Here is a 17521-nt window from a genome sequence, read left to right as displayed (position 1 = left end):
CACACCCTCTATCTTTCTCTGACCTCTTTCTCAACACACCCCCTCTATCTCTCTCTGTTCTCTCTCTCTACACACACCCTCAATCTCTCTCTGTCCTCTCTCTCTACACACACCCCCTCTATCTCTCTCTGTTCTCTCTCTCTACACACACCCTCTATCTTTCTCTGACCTCTTTCTCAACACACCCCCTCTATCTCTCTCTGTTCTCTCTCTCTACACACACCCTCAATCTCTCTCTGTCCTCTCTCTCTACACACACCCCCTCAATCTCTCTTGGTTCTCTCTGTTCTCTCTCTCTACACACACACCCCTCAATCTCTCTCGGTTCTCTTTGGTTCTCTCTCTCTCTCTCTCTCACCCCCCCCAAATATTTCTCTGTTTTCTCTCTCTCTCTCTCTCTCTCTCTCTCTCTCTACACACCCCCCTATCTCTCTCTGACCTCTCTCTCAACACTCTCTCTCCCTCTATCTCTCTTGACCTCTCTCTCTACACTCACACTCCCTCTATCTCTCTGACCTCCATCTCTACACACACATTCCCTCTATCTCTCTTTGTTCTCTCTCTCTCTCTCTCTCTCTCTCTGTTCTCTCTCTCTGTTCTCTCTCTCTCTCTCTACACACACCCCCTCAATCTCTCTCGGTTCTCTCTCTCTCTCTCTCTCTCTCTCTCTCTGTTCTCTTTCTCTCTCTCTCTACACACACACCCCTAAATCTCTCTCTGTTCTCTCTCTCTCTCTCTCTCTCTCTCACACTACACACACCCCCTCAATCTCTCTCGGTTCTCTCTCGGTTCTCTCTCTCTCTCTCTCTCTCTCTCTACACCCCCAATCTTTCTCTGTTCTCTCTCTCTCTCTCTCTCTCTCTGACCTCTCTCTCTACACTCACACTCCCTCTATCTCTCTCTGATCTCTCTCTCTACACTCACAATCCCTCTATCTCTCTGACCTCTCTCTACACACACACTCCCTCTATCTACACTCACACTCCCTCTATCTCTCTCTGATCTCTCTCTCTACACTCACACTCCCTCTATCTCTCTGACCTCTCTCTCAACAAAACATGACTGCTCAGACGAACACATTGTAACATCTCACTCATGCAGACACCCCGCCACTCTCCTGGCATGCAGATATTTGGTGAGGTGAGCGAGGAGCAGGAGAGAGGAGCAGGAGAGAGGAGCAGGAGAAGAGAGAGGAGCAGAAGAGAGAGGAGCAGGAGAGGAGAGAGGAGCAGGAGAGGAGGGGAGAGGAGCAGGAGAGGAAAGAGGAGCAGGAAAGGAGAGGAGAGAGGAGCAGAGGCATTTGGGCAGATTAGCCAGGCACATGACCTGTGGTGTACCGTCAAAGACCTGCAGGTTCACATCTAAGGCCATTGTCTGATGAGGTTTAAGACTCCTTGGCAGGCGCACAGTGTCAGGGAGAGCTTTACTCACTCACTGGAGGACTGTACATTACATGATCGGCCTCTAAGTGATGTTTGCGTACCCCAGTTCAATAGCCTTTAGCCAATTTGACTTTAAACAGGGTCAAGCCTGCTGATTCAGCTTTGTTGTTTATGAGACCTTCAGCTCTCTCTGGGAAAGGGATTGACGTTGTTGTGTTGACTGTCCTTGTTGTTGTTCTGTAGCTCCTCCTATTTTCACCAAGACCCCTCCACCTGTCCTGGAGGCTCTAGTGGGGAATTCTCTCTCTCTAGCCTGTGTTGCTCGTGGCAACCCACCACCCACCATAACCTGGGCTAAAGATGGTACTCTGATTGGAGGAGACAAAGTTGAGGTGAGGAGTCATGGTTCAGTCTTCAAGGCTAAACAACAAAAATATATAAAAAGTTAATTTCACCACTACAATCCCACATTGCAATCTCTCTCGCTCTCAATGCAAACTTTATTGTCCCTGCAGGGAAATTCATTGCTCTCTTGCTCTCGCTCTTTGTCTCTCTCTCTGTATCTCAGCTGCTGAGTGGGAAGTTGTCTCTCAGAGCAGTGAGCAAGGAGGCCGGAGGATGGTATGAATGTCTCGCCACCAACACAGAGGGCAATGTGACTCATGTTACAAAGCTGAAGGTCAAAGGTCAGTCACTGTCTGAGTTTCCTGTCTACCGTTTCCCCCTGGGTCATACAAGGAGAATAGAAAAATCTAGCAGCATACTCTGTCCTTATTTTCTCCCAATCTTAGTCACTGGAATCCCCACTGGTACACAGTGAGCCATACAATCTCCCATCACTTTGTCTAGTGTTACCCAAATCCTCTGTTGAGTGTGGTGAGGAATTATCGCCATCTAGTGGTGAATGGGAGTTCTTGCATTACAGGGGAATCTGAGGATTTATGTAGTGTTCTTTCTGTGGATGTTTTTCCTCATGAATCTCACTTATGCAATACAATATGCTCCATTTATTTGAAGCCATGCTATGTTTATGCCCAGTGACGTCAATGTGACGAGGATGTGCCGTTTAGCTTTGACACCTGTTTGGATTATAGTGCGGCTTTGATTTCTGGCTGTAGTAACTTTTTCAAAGCCTTATGTAAGACCGTAAAGCAGACCTTCAAGCAAATCCTCTAAAACATTTATCTCAATCAGCCATAATCTACCAACATGAAAAATGTTGCTGTGTCATGCTGTGTGGTAGTGTTGCTCTCACCAGAAAACTGATTGGATTTGAGATATCTTGCTAATCTGCGATGTCCTGCTAAGTTTGATCAAGGAAAGAAATCCCTTATCTCTTCTATCTGGTCTCAAACAGGTCCTCCAGTTATTGTTATCCCCCCGAATAACACAGCCCTCAACATGACCCAGAATGCCCTGCTGCGGTGCCAGGCCGTGGCTGGTCCCCCCCAACATGACCTATGTGTGGCAGAGGCAGGGAGAGAACGTCCATCACATAGAGTAAGTTTGGTGTGTTTCGTCACGGCTTCTTCATATTGGATTTGTGTGTTTATGGGATTGTTGCGTTTGTTATGATGTTTCTAATGTGGCATTTGCTTTATTTGAATGTCCTTCATGGGTTGTGTGTCTGAATGTTTACGTTTTGCTTTGTTAGGCCTCTAAAGTCCCGGGTGAAGATCATGGTGGACGGCACCCTCCTCATCACCCGCATCACCCCAGACGATTCTGGGAACTATACCTGCATGCCCACCAATGGCCTGTTAACTCCGCCTACTGCTTCCGCCAGTCTCACTGTGAGACGTAAGTGTCTATGTGCTGATGTCTTCATCTCTAATCTTCAGTCCCCCACGTCATTATACAAATCCTTCCTATCCATCTATCAATCAATCCATCCATCATTTCATTTGTTTCCTTCCTTCCTCGCAGACCCTGCCCAGGCTCTCCAGATGCCTCAGCAGACGTATCTCCCCACAGGCCTGGGGGGGTCTGGTCTCCTGCCCTGTGAGAGCCCAGCCCCTCCTGCTCCGTGTTGATTGGACCAAGGATGGACAGCCACTGGATCTGGCCATGGTAGAGGGATCAACCTGATATCTACCCATATCTTCCATTTCCATAAGGAATCAATATGCCATGTAGACCTAGTGCTCAGAAGAGAATATGTTCCCATTCAAGAGAGGTATATGAACATTAAATTGAATTGAAAAACTGTTGAGAAGTTCTCTGACCTCTCACTGTTTCATCCAATCAGTACCCAGGATGGACGCTGACGTCTGAAGGCTCGGTGTTCATGGCAGCTGTCAATGATGATGCAACAGGCGTGTACAAGTGCACCCCCTACAACAGCTTCGGGACCATGGGCCAATCAGGGCCCACGCCAGTCATCCTACAGGTCAGGGTGCACACAGTTTTCTAGCACTTTATTAGACAAATGACCCTTTATTTATCCTCGAAATGATGTGGTAAAATGGTACTTACACAATAATAACTTTAGAAATATTGCTTTGTTTCTTAGAAAATGAACTAGAATTCCCCATTTTTACCACTTTGTTTCCTTGTAAATTGCAAGTAAATAACAACTATGTGGAGACTGTACTTTAAAATAAAGTGCTACCCAATTATCTGCCTCTTTCAGTCCAAAGGGAGAGCTCATATCTGAGACAAGTAAGGAGTTTTAGAAAATATATTTAGATGATCTTTTTTTCTCTCTTCTACTTGTTAGTCTGTGACATGAATTGAGTTCAATGTGGCCTGATTACAATAGCTCCTGTATGGCAAGGTTAATTGTTGTGCTAATCCTTTTGTGAATAGGTAGTACATAGGTTAAGATGAGGTTAATCTTGGCTAAAGCTAAAGGTAATCTACTGTTTCACTCGCTTTCTCTAATTGTGACAAAGTCCTCGTCTAAATGACATGGCTGGTTGTTTTGTTCCGACCGGCAGGACCCCCCGTCACTCAACTAGTCTCCCCGAAAGGTGTATCGAGAGGAGGTGGGGAGGACGCTTGTTATCCCCTGCCAGACCACTGGAGAGCCAGCCCCTACTGTAACCTGGAGCAAGGTGAGTGCATTTCAATACGCTTCACAGCAAATGACTGTACTCCACTGACTACTTGAGTCAACAAGCACACACACAGGCCTGGCAACATGTGAACAAGATAGTATGAACTGTGGACATGCCCTGGAGCAGAGATAGCTATTATTTAACACACACATGCAAGAAAGAACATATACACACTCACACTCGCACACACACACACACACACACACCTTTCTGGACAAACGGGGACAAACAAACTCTTCACTGATTGCAGTTCAGCGATCAGCCCAGCTTGTGTGTCCGGTCTCCTCTCTGTCCTCCCTGTCTGTAGGTTGCACCTGCCACACTCTCTCAGTACTCTGTAGCAGCCAATGGCTCCCTGCTGCTGCTTCCTCTCAGTAAAGACCACCAGGGGGAGTGGGAGTGCAGTGTTACCAACCGCGTGGGAACTGTCAGAGCCAGCACTCTCATCTCAGCACTGGGTGAGTGGAACAGACAGATTGACTGACACACATCTAAGTCATCTTTATTAATGTAGCTAATATGTATTCATGACATTGTGGAACCTCACCAGTGTATTACGGATGCGTGTTGAACAAGGATGCAACTCTTATTTCATTTTCTATTCTCCCTCTTCTTCCTTCTCACTCGTTCTTCTCCTTCTCTCTCTGTGTGTCAGGCACCAGTCCCCATGCTGCCACCCTGGTGGCTGTGTTTCCAGGGGTCAAGCAGGCCAATGTGTCCTGGGAACCAGGCTTTGATGGGGGAATACCCCCAGAAATTCACTGTCTGGTGAGTCGTCTACTCTTCTAGTCTCTGTTCTGTCTCCCTCTCTTCACTGTCTGGTGAGTCGTCTACTCTTCTAGTCTCTGTTCTGTCTCCCTCTCTTCTCTGTCTGGTGAGTCGTCTACTCTTCTAGTCTCTGTTCTGTCTCCCTCTCTTCTCTGTCTGGTGAGTCGTCTACTCTTCTAGTCTCTGTTCTGTCTCCCTCTCTTCACTGTCTGGTGAGTCGTCTACTCTTCTAGTCTCTGTTCTGTCTCCCTCTCTTCTCTGTCTGGTGAGTCGTCTACTCTTCTAGTCTCTGTTCTGTCTCCCTCTCTTCTCTGTCTGGTGAGTCGTCTACTCTTCTAGTCTCTGTTCTGTCTCCCTCTCTTCTCTGTCTGGTGAGTCGTCTACTCTTCTAGTCTCTGTTCTGTCTCCCTCTCTTCTCTGTCTGGTGAGTCGTCTACTCTTCTAGTCTCTGTTCTGTCTCCCTCTGTGTAACCATAGCAGCAACATATTAATATACTGTATTGAACGTCAGTGGAGGACAGATCATCATCAGCAGCAGGGGTAAACAATCACAAACAGGGAAGCAGACATATTGTATTGATATAGACGGGTACAGAACACAGAAATCCACAAACAGTAATTACCGATGCCAGATAGAGGAACGTTTGAAAGAGAAATCACTGGGAAAAGGATGCTGTTCAACTGTCCTTTTTCAAGCAGTTTTATTTTTACAAACCCTGCCTCATCTCGTGAAAATGATTATATTATAGAATATCTATGTTGTCATTTAGATCTGTCACATGGAGCATAGAATGCATTGTGCAGTCTCTTCATCTGTTATAGTGCATAGAATTTGCACACACACACATACACACACACTAGGGCTGAATGGCAGGTACCCGGACACTGAGATTTACCACCCAAAACCACCCCCTTTTCCCATGATTAATAACAATGAGAAACCGGTAAATTATAATAAATTATTTATATCAACAGCATGATGTGAAATGAAACTGTTCATTTATATGCAATGTCTAAATGTCATTTCTCTTTGCTTATTTGAGCTGTTCTTGCCATAATATGGACTTGGATTTTGACCAAATAGGGCTATCTTCTCTATACCACCCCTACCTTGTCACAACACAACTGATTGGCTCAAACGCATTAAGATGGAAATAAATTCCACAAATAAACTTTTAACAAGCCACACCTGTTCATTGAAATGCATTCCAGGTGACCACCTCATGAAGCTGGTTGAGAGAATGCCAGAAGTGTACAAAGCTGTCATCAAGGCAAACGGTGGCTACTTTGAAAAATCTAAAATATATTTTGATTTGTTTAACACTTTTTTGTGTACTACATGATTCCATATGTGTTATTTCATAGTTTTGATGTCTTCACTATTATACTACAATGTAGAAAATAGTAAAAAACAATGAAAAACCCTTGAATGATTAGGTGCCCCCAAACATTTGACTGGTACTGTATATATATTTTTAATTGCAACTGCATAGTTTTAAAACAGCCTATCACTCAAATATCGTTGCTTTAAATCAGAGCATGTGTGAGCAGTCTTTCTCTCTCTCTCTCCATCAATTCCCTTCAAATTGCATCCAAAATAGATCCTCCTGTTCAAAACCATTCGATCTCCGTGGAGAGAAGTGAAAGCCTTCTGATTCTAATTCTAGTCCTATATTTTTCAAACATGTAATTTGATTGATGACGATAAGGACAACAAAATATATTGCATTTAACTGTTGAAAGTGAGGAAGGAACAAAAGCAACAATAGCTAAAGAGGAGGAAGGAAAATATGAATAATATTTTAGACAGCACTCATATCTAAAGCAACTTACAGTTGTGAGTTCATACAGGCCCTTCGTGGGAATCAAACCCACAACCCTGGTGTTGCAAGCACCATGCTCTACCAACTGAGCCACACAGGATCTTATGAAAGGTAGGCCTACATATGCTTCAGCCAACTAATTATAAAAATAGGCCTTATTATATTCCAAAAATAAAATAACATTCTCTAGACTACATCCTACTTGTAAATTTGTAAGCCACATGTGCTGCACCAGAATTGCATGTTCTCTCAGCTTTAGCAATTTTATTTGACCAGGCAAGTCAGTTAAGAACAAATTCTTATTTTCAATGACAGCCTAGGAACAGTGGGTTAACTGCCTGTTCAGGGGCAGAATGACAGATGTGTACCTTGTCAGCTCAGGGATATGAACTGGCCACCTTTCAATTACTAGTCCAATGCTTTAACCACTAGGCTACCCTGCCACCCCATAGGTTGAACAAGGTGCGTAATTCCAGTCCATGTAATACAGTATAATAGAATACAGTACAGTAATACAGTTTTTATTAGCCTACTGGAGCTAGTTTCATTTATTTACCCAAGAGAGCATATAGCTAGCTACATCTATGGGCTTTTCTGTTTTTCTGTTGTGCGTGATGTGCAGTAGCCTATATCATATACTGTACTGTAGGCTATTGGATAACAGCACAATCATTTGGGCTTGGGCTCATAAAATGTCTTTAATGTAGGGCTCATAAAATGTATTATATATATGGTTCATCAGGCTCAGGTAGCATCAGGCTTGAATTTTCGATCAAAGCTCTAATCAAATTCAGACATAGGTCTATGTACATGCTTGTAGCGAAATGCTTGTGCTTCTAGTTCCGACAGTGCAGTAACAAATAAATCTAACAATGCCCCAACAACTACTTAATACACACAAATCTAAAGGGATGGAATAAGAATATGTACATGTAAACATTTTGATGAGCGATGGCCGAGCGTCATAGGCAAGATGCAATAAATTGTATAAGCTCAGTAGAAACATATGCACACACACACACACACACACTGGCTCTCTCTTTTCTCTTAATTTTTTAATTCTATTTTTTCTTTCTCTCTCGTTCCCTTTTCTTTTTCTTTTTTTTCATTCTCTCCCCATTCACTCCCCCTCTCCTTCTCTCTCTGCAGGTTGAAGCAGATGTCTGTGGATGACAGTGGGGAGAAACAGGAGTGGCTCTCTGTGCCCGTGCCCTCCTCCTCTGGCTCCAGTCTGCAGGTGACGGGGCTGGTCCCTGACACAGAGTACCAGTTCAGTGTCCTGCCACACAACAAAGTGGGCACTGGGCCTTTCAGTGAGATCGCCACCGTCCGAACTCTGAGTCAGTACCCGTTGTGTTGAGAACCTGGATGACATTGTCTACTCAAGGCTGCATGCCTGGAGAATTAGGCATTTTCTTTTTTTCCCAAAGTAGGGTATTTCTTTCTAAGGCTGTTCTGCTTTACACCATCAGATACACTCCCAAGGAGAGCGAAACTAGAACCGCCCACATCGCTCTTAGCCAATCAGAGCTTGGCAGGTATAGTCCTGCAATGGTCTCCTGTGGCTCAGTTCCCGCCCATCACTGGATTTGTCCTCCAATCTCGCGCAGAGCAAGGGGAGTGAGGACATCAGTGCCAATAGAACTGTGATGATCGTTCCAGGTCTGCGCAAGGTAACCGCCAGTCCCTGTTACTCACTCCCTCTGAGACCAATCAACAGATATCATCCCCTGCTTTAGCTGCCTTAGAGACATTTATATTGGTTATGAAAATCAAATCAAGCTTTATTTAGATAGCAAATTTCCGACATGGAATGCAACACAATATGCTTCACAGGTAAATACTAATAAAAACAATGAAAATAAAAACTGAAAAATGGACAATAAAAACTGAACCATCTAAAAGCAACCTAAGGAAAGTAAAGCTGAAAAGGTATATTTGAAATATGTCCACAGTGTTGGCCCCCCTCAGGTTCTCTGGCAGGCTATTCCAGAGGCAGGGGCATACTAACTAAAGACTGTCTCTCCATGCCTCTTGGTCCTAGGCTTTGGGATAGTTAAAAGACTGTCTCTCCATGCCTCTTGGTCCTAGGCTTTGGGATAGTTAAAAGGCTGTCTCTCCATGCCTCTTGGTCCTAGGCTTTAGGATAGTTAAAAGGCTGCCTCCATGCCTCTTGGTCCTAGGCTTTGGGATAGTTAAAAGGCCTGCCTCTTGGTCCTAGGCTTTGGGATAGTTAAAAGGCTGCCTCTCCATGCCTCTTGGTCCTAGGCTTTGGGATAGTTAAAATGCTGCCTCTCCATGCCTCTTGGTCCTAGGCTTTGGGATAGTTAAAAGTCCTAGGCTTTGGGATGCCTCTCCATGCCTCTTGGTCCTAGGCTTTAGGATAGTTAAAAGGCTGCCTCTCCATGCCTCTTGGTCCTAGGCTTTGGGATAGTTAAAATGCTGCCTCTCCATGCCTCTTGGTCCTAGGCTTTGGGATAGTTAAAAGGCTGCCTCTCCATGCCTCTTGGTCCTAGGCTTTGGGATAGTTAAAAGGCTGCCTCTCCATGCCTCTTGGTCCTCTCCATGCCTCTTGGTCCTAGGCTTTGGGATAGTTAAAGGCTGGGATAGTCTCCATGCCTCTTGGTCCTAGGCTTTGGGATAGTTAAAAGGCTGCCTCTCCATGCCTCTTGGTCCTAGGCTTTGGGATAGTTAAAAGGCTGCCTCTCCATGCCTCTTGGTCCTAGGCTTTGGGATAGTTAAAATGCTGCCTCTCCATGCCTCTTGGTCCTAGGCTTTGGGATAGTTAAAAGGCTGCCTCTCCATGCCTCTTGGTCCTAGGCTTTGGGATAGTTAAAAGGCTGCCTCTCCATGCCTCTTGGTCCTAGGCTTTGGGATAGTTAAAAGGCTGCCTCTCCATGCCTCTTGGTCCTAGGCTTTAGGATAGTTAAAAGGCTGCCTCTCCATGCCTCTTGGTCCTAGGCTTTGGGATAGGCTTTGGGATAGTTAAAAGGCTGCCTCTCCATGCCTCTTGGTCCTAGGCTTTGGGATAGTTAAAAGGCTGCCTCTCCATGCCTCTTGGTCCTAGGCTTTGGGATAGTTAAAAGGCTGCCTCTCCATGCCTCTTGGTCCTAGGCTTTAGGATAGTTAAAAGGCTGCCTCTCCATGCCTCTTGGTCCTAGGCTTTGGGATAGTTAAAAGACTGTCTCTCCATGCCTCTTGGTCCTAGGCTTTGGGATAGTTAAAAGGCCAGTGTCAGAGGACCTGAGGGACCTACTGGGTACATAACTTATAAGCATGTCTGACATTTATTATGGTGTACAATCGTGGATTGATTTAAAAACCAATAGAATAATCTTATAATGTATTCACAGGCAGCCAGTGCAGAGACCTTAAAACTGGTGTTAAAGGTGCTATCTAGAACCTAAAATGGTTCTTTGGCTGCCCTCATAGGAGAAACCTTTAAAGAACCATTTTTAGTTCCAGGTAGAACATTTTTGGGCCCTGGTAGAACCCTTTTGGGATCCATGAAGAACCCTTTCTACAGAGGGTTCAACCTGGAACCAAAAAGGGTTCTCCTATGGTGACAGCTGAAGAACCGTTTTGGACACAAATTTGTTTACATCCTAGTTAGTAAGCAATTCTCGTTTGCCAAGATAATCCTTCCACCTGACAGGTGTGGCATACTAAAGAGCATGATCATTACACAGGTACACCTGGGGTCTGGGGACAGTAAAAGGCCACTCTAAAATGTCCAGTTTTGACACACAACACAATTCTAAAGATGTCTCAAGTTTTGAGGGAGCATGCAATTGGCATGCTGACTGCAGGAATGTCTACCAGAGCTGTTGCCAGATAATTGAATGTTAATTTCTCTACCACAAGCCGCCTCCAACGTTGTTTTAGAGAATTTGCCAGTACGTCCAACCGGCCTCACAACTGCAGACAATGTTTATGGTGTTGTGTGGGTGAGCAGTTTGATGATGTCATTATTGTGAACAGAGTACCCCATGGTGGCGCTGGGGTTATGGAATGGGCAGGCATAAGCTATGGACCGCAAACACAATTGCATTTTATTGATGGCAGTTTGAATGCACAGTGATACCGTGACGAGATCCTGAGGCCCATTGTCGTGCCAGTCATCCTCTGCCGTCAGCTCATGTTTCAGCATGGAAGCTGAAAATGTCCCAGTTCTTCCATGGCCTGCGTACTTACCAGACATGTCAACCATTAGGCATGCTTGAGATGCTCTGGATCGATGTGTACGACAGTGTGTTCCAGTTCCCGACAATATCCAGCAACTTCGCACAGCCATTGAAGAGGAGTGCGACAACATTCCACAGGCCACAATCAACAGCCTGATCAACTTTATGCGAAGGAGATGTGTTGTGCTGCATGATGGTGGTCACACCGGATACTGACTGGTTTTCTGATCCACACCCCTACCTTTTTTTTCAGGTATCTGTGACCAACCAATGCATATCTGCATTCCCAGTCATGTGAAATCCATAGATTAGTGCTTAATTTATTTATTTAAATTGACTGATTTCCTTATATGAACTGTAACTCAGTAAAATCTTGAACATTGTTGCACGTGTGTTTGCATTTTTGTTCAGTATATATCCTTCCTCCCCTCTCTGTCTGCCTCCTTTGTCCCTCTCCTTCTCTTCCCTAAATCTGAATTCAGATGATCCTGATTAGCATTGCAGGCGCTATCCCATGTTGACAAAGTGTGGTTTCATCCCCCTACCCCTCCATCCTCCGTGTGTGTGTGTCTGTGTGTGTGTGTGTGTGTGTGTGTGTGTCTATGACTCTGTGTACGAGCTGCGGCTGCTGTCCCGGCGAGGGGTGTTGCTGAGTGAGCCCAGTCCATCAGTTAACGTCTCCAACATGGGTTAGTGTTTCAGGCTTTGGAGCCAGGGAAAGTTAGGCAGGCAGCCTCTCTCCTCTCTGTTCCACTGGCACCACATAATTAGAACAGCCCTCTGGAGAATACTGGTCTAGTAGGAGTCTGAAATATTGCAGCTAATAATTTTGTTAGAATTAGACCATTGTCTGGCTTTTTTAACATGATATTAATATTTCATCATGGGACATATTGAAGACCAATATAACAGAGGTAGACATCAGGCTTCTATTCTGTCATGCAGTATCTTGGGGGAACTGCCCTAGTGTATCTACTGTAAGGGAATGAATGCATTGTTAACATTGGGTTGTGGTAAATCTCTGTCTTATGGATGCTGATGTTGTCATGCCACAGGGATGGATATGTACCCTGCCAGTTCCCGCCTCCTGGAGTTTGTACCCAAGCCGTTATTGGCTGGAGCGATGGGAGGCATTGCCTTCCTGTGTTTGGCCCTCATCCTGGTCCTGTGGACAGTGTGTATCATCAGTCACAAGCGACGCAGGAAGAGGAAAGATGGTGAAACATTATCAATGAACTAATTACATGCACTATGAGCACCACGATACAGCAGATAGAGGTCCTCCAATACTCTTGGATAACTCATAGTTCAGAGCATAGACATGAAGCCATGCTTGTCAACTCCATCCCGCTTTAGTTGTAAAATATATTCATGTCGTTTACATTGCGGTTAATTAGGGTCATTTCTCAATAACGTGGCTGATTATTGTGCCGGTAATTAACTTTGAGGGATGGCCAATTGCTGTGCCTCCAGCCATTCTTGTCTGCTTTGAATGGGCTCGTATTATTGGGCTTGATTTTGTTTTCTCAATGATTTCCTTTCCATGGTGACTGTGTCATTGTGAATGATCATCTTTCCCTCCCTGCCCTTTCAGATCTCCCTCCTGCCATCTATAAAAGCCACCCCTCAACGTAAGTGCCCCTTAATATTAATTGTTTTCCTTCTCATTGCCACTTTGTTTTACTTAAGATTAGTTTTTTTTCTGACTTTCAGAAGATTTTAAAGTATCATACCTCATCGCCTTTGTCTTAATGTCATTTTCTTAACATCTTAAGACGTCTTCAAGCCGTGTCTGTAGACACATTTTCATTTTTCCAAAGACATTGGGTTGGGTAGGTTACCTCCTAAATGTAATCCGTTAGAGTTACTTGATACCTGTCCAAAATTGTTACCCAAACTCAGTAACATAATCTGATTACTTTCAGTTACTTTTATATTACTTTCCCCTTAAGAGGCATTAGAAGAAGACAAAAATATATATTACAAATTGAACGACATCTATTGCAGGATAAATCAAAGTTAGAATTTACATAGCTGGTTATGTAGGTTTCTTCTAACCCATTGCTTTCTAATACAGATAATAATACGATTATTAGGTTATATCTTTACATTAAAAACCAAAGTCTGTCAGATTTCCAGTCATTCCAATTAATTTAATGACCCTTGATCTTCAAAAATAGGACTTAGAAATATGAAAGTTTAGATTAGTCAAATTGTTTTACCTCAGCATAACCCAAAAACTACAGGCTTATTAGCCTACTCTGATTTTGTTGCCATGGAGGACTGATTGGGCTCATTATTTCAAATTGAAAATAAATACTGATCTTCCTGGAATGGTATGCTTTGAGCATTACCGAAAAGTGCTATTTGCATGTGAAAAATGAATGTCATATGCTGAATTTGCTATGGCCCTATTGTTTACGTTTCTGTAGGTGACACTTTGATACCTCAATAATATGCAGCTGTTTAAAGGGCGAATCCACAGTTGAAACAATAACAAAATGGCTACCCCGCCTCTGTTTGGTAAAAAGCTGAAGGAAGGGCCTGGAGAAATGTAACCACTCTCAGATTAATAGACAGAGCTATGGATGCAAGGACTGACCATCCATGATATAACAATTCTTGTTTTAACCATGTTTTAAGGCTATACAGTGTTTGTTTACATTGATAATGTTTACAAACATTAGATAAAAACAAGCTCATATTTTGGGTTCTCGTGGAATGTGACAGTTGAACTAAACTCATGATGCATTTATAAGTTATAATCTTCAAAAATAAATTGGTATCTGCCATTAATATATAAATGCAAACATGGATGAAGCAACTACAGGTTGCCCCTTTAAGTCCATCAAAAGTGTGTGAGTTTGAGCATGTGTCCGTTAGACCTCTAGACCTATTCTTTTTGAATCAGCACGAATTAGATTGAGCAATAAAAGCCCCACTTGTGGTCTTCTTAAATAAAACTTGTTTTTTGACAGTATGTAGCGATATACAAAGGAGGAGTTTACAAGTTAGGAACTCCCTCAAACTTTGATTTCATAATCTAATTCAATCAATCAAATGTATTCATAAAGCCCTTTTTACATCAGTAGATGTCACAAAGTGCTTATACAGAAACCCAGCATAAAACCCCAAACAGCAAGCAATGCAGATGTAGAAGAATGGTGGCTAGTAAGAACTACCTAGAAAGGCAGGAACCTAGGAAGAAACCTAGAGAGGAACCAGGCTCTGAGGGGTGGCCAGTCCTCTTCTGGCTGTGCCGGGTGGAGATTATAAGAGTGCATGGCAATTAAGGCCAGATTGTTCTTCAAGATGTTCAAACATTCATAGATGACTAGCAGAGTCAGATAATAATAATCCACAGGCTGAGATCTGCAGTTGTTGCAAGAGCAGGTCCTTCACTGGCTGTTCACAGGTTGCAAAAACAATCACTGATAGGCAGCTTAAACTTCTTCAATTCAACCATTATTGGGTTAAAATACACATCTACATTTGTGAACAACCATCCACAACAACCATAATCCGTAAGGCACAAATAACTAAATGAGAGAGCAGCAGTGTGATTCACATCAATGCGCTATGTAGATATCAATAATTAGTGATATCCGTATATCACCCGTAGGCTACACCACTGCTGTCGTCCTTACCTCCAAGCATTTACTAAAGTTGGATAAACTGTGGATGCCGACAGCAGTCCATTGGAAGAGATAGCTTGCAGACCATTGGAAGAGATAGCTTGGACTGTAGCCTACAAAAGCCTGTTCCTACTCTTTTGCCACGATCCATCAAACACATTTGGTGTATCATCATAGTGGTCTCTGACTTGTGGTCAGACTGGCTCAGGTGGAACAAACTTGAACTTGGGCCTTTTTTCAATGCTGATTGGAATGTCATTGAGAAAACAGAGAAGTGTCAAAGATTTGTTTTCGCAAATATCCTTTCTGATTTTAAAGTAACCCTAGAAGTAATCATCTAGTTTTTCAAAAGTATCTGTGATCTATGATCTATTTTTGCTGGTAACGTAACAGATTACAGTTACAGTCTTTTGTTAAACTGTTACATGCAACGGGTTTCATGTAATCTGTTACTCTCCAACCTTGCTTAAGATGTCTCAAGATGTCTTCACAAAACATCTCAAGACATGGTTGGGGATGACTCGGTAAAGTGGCCCTTCGACCTGATGAATATTCCATGTTCTCTCTCTCATCCATCCTTAAACCTTTCTCTCTCTCTTGTAGCGGGTCACTTGCTACCAGTCCAGACAGTGTGCTGAAGCAGAAACTCCTCCAGTCCCACTCCCACTCCCACTATCCTGGCTCCACCTCCCGCTCCTGCTCCTCCTCCCAGTCGGACCACTCCTCTTTCGACAGACCCAGCCGCAGTGAATACCATGACCAGTGCCAGCAGTTGCTCTCCTGCCCCCCCACCACCTCCTCACTACGCTCCCCACCACCACCCCCCCAGGACAGGCTCTTCTCCCACTTCCCCTCTAGAGTTCATCTTCAGAGGCCCTGACGGTCTCTTCATGATGCAGCCCTATGACCAGGCCTCTCTCCACATTTCCCACAACATAAGGTCCCTGAGGAAAGACTTCCCACAATCCACTGAGGTCCAGCGGTCAGTGTCCCCCTGTGTGAGGAGGGAGCCGCCATTGGTCCTCTCAGTGGACCTTCCCTGTGGTGGATCTAACCCCAACCCCACGACCATGGTCCGGGCCATGGCCAAACACCTTTCCCTCCATGGACGATTCTACCTGGATGGGAAGAAAGACAGTTGTGCTGGACATCCAGGCGAGAGTAGTCCCTACTCGGACAGTAACTCAGACATGTACCCTCAGCCAAGCCTGGAGGAGAGCAAACAAGGATACCTGTCACTAAAGCGGGCCGTCCAGCCTGCCATCGCCAGCACCCTGATGCTACAGATGGAGCATGAGAGGGAGACCGGCAACCTGAGCAGGTGTCTGAAGCTGGCCCGGGAGAGGGAGGAGCTGGAGAGAAAGCTACGGAAGTACACACTGGAGAGGAACGCTACTTTAGATGGGAAGAACAAGAGACCAGGCATAGATGAGGAGAGTTGGAGGAGAGACAGAAAAATGTGATCCCATATGGAAACCTCAGGAAAGCACCTCCCTACAAAATCACATCCATCACTGTCATCCCCAGGCCAACTGGGGGAGCTCTAGCATGGCCAAAAGGCCCTTGTCCCCATCTTATATTCACTGGGAGGCCAGCCTTCTCACCTCAGCCACCAGCCTGGTCGCAGCCCTTCACACCACCTCTGAGAGGACAGTGACCCTCCACTGTGACCCTCCAGTCACTCAATGTCCCTCTCGGTCACCTGTCACACAACACCACCTCAGGGCTAAGAGAGCAGAGGGTCACTCTAAAAGGAGGGTGAGTCACCAGCCACTAGAGAGGCAAAAAGGAAAAGAAGCTGCGAGTTTCAAGACACACACAGGGCTTTGTGATACTACTCACATGTCAACGAGTTGAAGGGAGATGACTCAGAGTCACATGAATGGAACAGCAAGAGCAATCAATGCCATTCCAATGGCAGAATTTCACACATGTCTAAGCCAGATGTCTCTGTCAACAAAGTGCATGGTGTATGGAAAGTGGCGTTAGCAAGGTCACAGCCATTTGAAAAGCCATCTCAACACACAGTGTTGGATCTCTCAGACTGTATAGAGATGAGTGTGGATGAACCGGAAGGCTCAGTTGATCCTCCTACAAATCCCATAATGCTCCAGAGCCTATTGTCAGAGAAAGACCACAGAGGACCGCAAACCACAAAAAAAGACCGCAGAGGCCATCCATTGGACCGCAAAAAGAGCCCAGTACCTAGAGAGGAGCGGGAGAAGTGGCAGAGGAGATCACCTCGGGGCAGAAGCCCAACTACCATTCAGCCTCCCAGGCCTGTGCTCAGGAAGGTTCTCAGTCTAGTAGGCTCTCAGAACGGGGACGACCGCCACCACCAGCGCAGCCACAGTCTAGATTCCAGGAGACAATCCCAAGGTAACTTCCTGACGCCTGATGCCTGGGTCGACTCTCTCAGCCATGAGAACTGTTCCTCTCCTTTCTCCTTCCGACCAGACACGGTGTTCTGGGAACCGGAATTCACCTCAGCTCCTGAGACCAACCACACAGAGGCCCCCACTGCCTGCCCACCTCCCCCTCCTCCCCCCCTGGACCTCCAGCCTCCCAGCAAGGCCCCACAGCAGCTTTATGAAGCATACAAGGGTAATGTGCACATCCCAAATGTAAGAAAACTGGTGCTGGAGAGACAGCAGCCGCTCCCCCAACCAC

At 45.0% G+C, this 17521-nt stretch overlaps 1 pseudogene; it reads left to right on the top strand.

The window, feature by feature from the left end:
* Window positions 1-17091, top strand: part of LOC112230529 — a 39364-nt pseudogene extending 22273 nt beyond the window's left edge.
* Window positions 17092-17521: the final 430 nt, after the last annotated feature.

This window comes from Oncorhynchus tshawytscha, linkage group LG33 (assembly GCF_018296145.1).
Source record: "Oncorhynchus tshawytscha isolate Ot180627B linkage group LG33, Otsh_v2.0, whole genome shotgun sequence".
NCBI classification, from domain to species: Eukaryota; Metazoa; Chordata; class Actinopteri; order Salmoniformes; family Salmonidae; genus Oncorhynchus; species Oncorhynchus tshawytscha.
The sequence above is the reverse complement of the archived record's forward strand: the minus strand, read 5'-3'. Positions and strand labels throughout refer to the sequence as shown.